The sequence below is a fragment of the Astatotilapia calliptera genome, chromosome 12, assembly GCF_964374335.1.
Source record: "Astatotilapia calliptera chromosome 12, fAstCal68.1, whole genome shotgun sequence".
Classification (NCBI taxonomy): Eukaryota; Metazoa; Chordata; class Actinopteri; order Cichliformes; family Cichlidae; genus Astatotilapia; species Astatotilapia calliptera.
The window spans coordinates 30087249-30092231 of NC_137433.1; the positions used below are offsets into that span (position 1 = coordinate 30087249).

General features: G+C 38.5%; 1 long non-coding RNA gene across 1 annotated transcript; it reads right to left on the bottom strand.

Moving 5' to 3' along the window:
• Positions 1–977: 977 nt before the first annotated feature.
• On the bottom strand, positions 978–4261 carry LOC113033926 (uncharacterized). Its single transcript, XR_013912740.1, has 3 exons — positions 3959–4261; positions 3531–3608; positions 978–1541 (listed from the first exon to the last, which is right to left on the bottom strand). It is a non-coding gene; the product is annotated as an uncharacterized LOC113033926 (long non-coding RNA).
• Between the last annotated feature and the right edge of the window lie 722 nt (positions 4262–4983).

Genomic DNA, 4983 nt, shown 5'->3' on the forward strand with positions numbered 1-4983 from the left:
AGCAGTTCCGCTGTGAGATCCCCAACGTAAAAAGAAAATAGCCAACAAACAGTAGTGTATTTAGTTTTTCCATGAGGAAAACTCTTTTTAAGCGTAGTGCTATTATAGCAGCTTATCTGTCATTTTGTTAAACCCAGATTGTTTAGTGCATTTCCTACTAAAGATAACGAACATCAAAACAGTGGAAAAGCTAATGTCCTCAGTGAAATTCTAATGGGCCAAGAAAAGCTAAAATGACTCCTGACAGATCTCCATTTTTAATACTCAGTCGGGTTTTACTTTTGGGAAAAGATCACATAGCTGTCGGTTAAGAAGCTCAAATGTAGTCATAAGCTTTGTTACTACTAAGCGTTGTTATATAGTTACTGTGTGCAATAACTCACTGTTATTACCAGCTGTTTCTGGTGACAGGATAGCAAACTTCAGATTGATATACGTAGCAGAACTCCAACTTTTTAGTAGCCTAGGATTCCATCTATAACAAGGCATTATGATGGTGTGAATGTTAATAATGAATGTTAATTCAGTGTCCAACATAGTGTCCCCAGGTCAGTGCCTCAGAGTTTTACTGGCTCATGTACATTTTTATTGAAATGCAAAAGAAAAAGACTAATTTATATTTAAATTTTTAAGTATTACTAAGTTTAAAAAACAAATTTTATGTAATTTCACTTTAAATCTGAAAAATAATGTTACAAAAGCCTTGACACCCCCCCCCCCCTTAGACTCCCCTTTGTTTCCTCAGGTATCATTGCGATTGAAAACACGATGGCTGCCGTGAGCCTTCAGCAAGACGCCTAATTTAAACACGGTATCAGACTAAGTTCATCTGCATATTTTAATGTAATTTCTGTAGCCTTACTGGAGGTTTTTCACTGTGTAAAACAAACTGTGGTGGATGGAGCAGCTACAAAGTTCACTCTTCTTCATGTCAAAGTTTGTTGATCAGAAGCTTTGATGAAGGACTCCCACTAGGCTTTTTCCCAGTAAAGATTTTAATTGTGATTACAGGAATAGAGCTGCTGCTTTCTTTCACTCTACGTATTTGCTCTCCGCCGTGTGCATAGACACACTCCATGTTAAACTATGACAACATCATCATCACTGCTGCTGTTGTGTTATCAGTCTTTTTGTTGAAAAACTGGGGTCTGAGTGGGCTTAATGTTGTCATACTCTGTATTCGCATGGCTGCTCCTGGATATGTTTCTTTTCCAACTCTATAATTAGTTACATGGTGACAACTGAGCACTCCAGAGCTGTGTGTTACATGAAAACAACAAAGCAAGGACGTTTTTATAATCAAGGAATCATTGCAGGCCTACATCACAGTTCAATTGACTGATTTTACAGGTAAAATCAGGTAAACAACAAAGAGACAGATTTGTTTCATTAACAATACAGGTTGTTGTTTCTTGAATGGTAGAGGAGGTCATCTACTATTTGGAAGGTTGGTGGTTGGATCCCTGGTTGCTCCAGTCTGCATGCCAAAGTGTCCTTAGGCAAGTTGCTCTCTGATGCATTGGACTTGGATTGGACTGGAGCTTGAAATTTAAAAAGCACATAGGCAGAGAAAAAAGTGGATGTATGAATATGTGTGAATGGATACATGAGGCCTATTGTATAAACCCTTTGAGTGCTCAAGTAGAGTACAAAAGCACTATATAAGAACCAGTCCATTTATCAAAGCAGTTTGGGAAAACACCTTACACTACAGCTATGACCTTTACATTCTTAAATCAAGAAATGAGTAGCAAACAGATATACAACTCAAACGCTGGTGTGAGTATAACGTAAAAGCAAAAGTGAGTATTGCATGCAGTGTTTTGTCTTACTATCAATTACACCAACTCAGCCTGTAGACAGCTCCAGAAGGATATAATTAATGTCTCAGACCAACAAAAAACAGATGTAATTCTGTTCACGAAGAGGCCACCATGCAGCCCCTACACAAGTATTACTGAGAAACTATTTGCTTCAGGCACTGCAACATGTAGATTTCTCTTAACAAGGGTTTCTAGACATAGGATTCTCTCATATAGTAACACAAAGTTGAGAAAACTACCACCAGTGAAAATAGATTATATTGGTTGGAGAGTTAAACATCGACTTCTTAGGAAAGACTTGATCGTCGTCATGATTCTGCTTTTGGAGTCTTTGTATGTCTTTAGAGTAACACAAGAACATGTGCTGAAAGTGAGATAGAGAGAAGAAGAAGGCATGGGGAGTTTTGATAGTTTCAGCCCCAAATTACTGATAGTAACACTGAAACAAATTTTCCAGTCTACCATAGCATTTAAATGACCTGCTATGATGATGAGTACTGCAAGTGCATCATGTGAACACACATAAGCTTATGTAATGAATCATCTGCTTTTGAATAATTATTACCCTTACTTTCAGATATCTGAATAACTTTACCAGATTTCTGTTACCTTGCTGGATTACTGTTGCACATTTGGACACTTCACTGTTGCTACAAGTGTACAAGCTCTTTTCCCAGACAGAAAAATGACCAATAACATCTGTAAGCGAGGGCATGCCAGCTTTCCAGCTTTTTGTTTTTGGTCACTCTGACTAATATAATGACTCACTTTTTAAAAGGGATATCCAACTTTGAGGTTCACAGTGTTTTTATTACAGTGGTGTTGTAAAGTAATGAGTTACTGTAACAAATCACCCCAAGTCAGTCCATTTCTATGAGGTCATTACATGCAAACAGAGGACTTTGAATCAAAGGAAAAGTATCATTAACACTACCATTCAATCTTGATGTCTACAGTTCTTGCATTCTTTAATTGGAATAAAATCATTTTTATTATTTTATTCTTCTTAAACCGTTACAACAAAATGAGAGAGACTGGCACGTTTTTGTCTGTAAACCTATCTTCAACATCTGAGGGAACCTAAAGAAGGGGGTTGTACCCAAATCTACAGACTCTTGTCGAAGTTCATTTCCCCCAGCCTCCTCCACTCAATGAATTCCAGATGTTTTGCAGACGAAAGTGAATTTTAAAGGGTGGAGGGATGCTGGCAGTTGTGAGGAGCTGTTCGTTTTTTGTACAGTAATGCATATATGTACCTAAAAAAAAAAAAAAAAAAAAAAGTCATACAGACCCCTTATGCATGGCAAGACTCCAAAGTCTTGCTGAGAGATTCTGCCTTTAATCTCCTAAAGAACATTATCAGCATTCAGCAGTAAAAGTAGCAGCATAATTTACGAGTTACGATAAACGCAAACGCAGATACACTTAATACAGCCAAAATAACAGAGCAAGTCCACACACACTGTACAATTGCCAACTTAGTTCAAGTAACAGCCAGAATCAGTTCAGAGTCTAATGAAGTCCTGAGCAGCACATCTTTGGCAGAAAGTCCACAATTCTTCTAAAATTTACATACTAGGTCAGGCAAGCAGAGGAGGTGTTTCTGATCTACTGACTGTGTGTGGTCTGCCTCACTGGAATAACCTAGAGTCATGACTGGAAAAAAATACTGCTCTCCATTTTTAATAAATATCAAATCCTTCTTGCCTGAGGGAGAGATGAAAAGAAGCCTCCATCTAGTGTTCCTCTTGGCTCCTAATAAAGTGGCAGCCCCCATGCAAGACTCTAAGACAAGAGGAATCAAATGAAAAATGCATGAAATGTAATTATTGTCCCCGCAGCTTGTGCAATATAAAAGCATATGAGTATGAGTTGCTTCTACTAAACAAGTGAAATGAAAGTGTTCACTTGAACATACTTTTAAATAGTCTGAGCAAGTTAGCTATATGTAGCTATATGTGCTTTATTCTTTTTTTTCCCAAATATGAAAGATGTCATTTTGTGAATAACCATGGACTTCTCTGACCCCTCATCAAATCCATTAAGGTTTCCCTCAAACTGCTTGAAGCACCAACAAGTCTGACTTCTAGCTGCAAATCATGGTTTCACACTCGCCACTCTTTCGCCTGACTCACTTGACCAGGATTGCAGACTCATTGTTTGCTTTCCTTCCCGGTAGCAGCAAACGCTGGCGACCGCGCATGACATTGGCAGCAGATGTGGCGGGGCCCAGAAAAAATAAACTGCTCGACGATGATGCTGTCCGCAGAAGCTAAATATTGACTTAGCGACCTGTAATCAGATTCACACACATGACAGAATGGAAATAAACAGCAACATTGGCCCATGTCGCCTCTGCCGACCCTCCCACCACAACACAAGAACCCCAGCTCGCAGGGAAAAAATCGTCCGCCTGGGGCTGTAAGCTCAGTCGATCTGGTAATGAGAACTTGCATATGACGCCAAGGGGTGGGAAAAGGAAAATTGTAGACCTATTATGATGTATAATTACTTGTGTGACAGTCCTGCCTCCTACCAGCTCTAAAATCCTGCTTAGTGAAAGTTTTGCTGTGGACTCTTTACGGCTTTTAAATTTCTTCTCAGAAAATTTTAACCTAAAAAAAAAAAAAAAAAAAAAAAAAAGTACATATTTTGATAAGGAAAAAAAATAATAATTTCATGGTTGATTCAATGAGGTTTAAACCCCACGTTTCTGTATTTGACCAAAACAAATGGTGCTTGTTTAAGAGATAACCTTTTCTCCACATATGTTTATAAGATCAGTGTTAATCCAAGCATCTGTTTATCTGCCTGAGTCACAGCGCCGGCTCATTTTCTACAGAGACAGAAAACATTAAGCCAGCATTCTCTGAGCTCCATAAATTAAGGTTCAAAATATAAGACCTTCATGTGGTTGGAATCTGCAGATTAAACAATGGTCATAAATCAGGCACATCTGGGGTGCAATAAATCTGTCCTTCTATTTTTGGACACCTCGCTCTGAGTCCGGTTTGCCAGGATTTGAAGAGCTCTCAATGCAGATAGAGGGATCAGTATGGCTTGAGCATTGTCTCACGCAGTTGTATTATTCATCCATGAAAATCACTTTTTGCTATGGATCAGCATGTACTTGGAATCAAATTGTCCATGAAGTTCATTA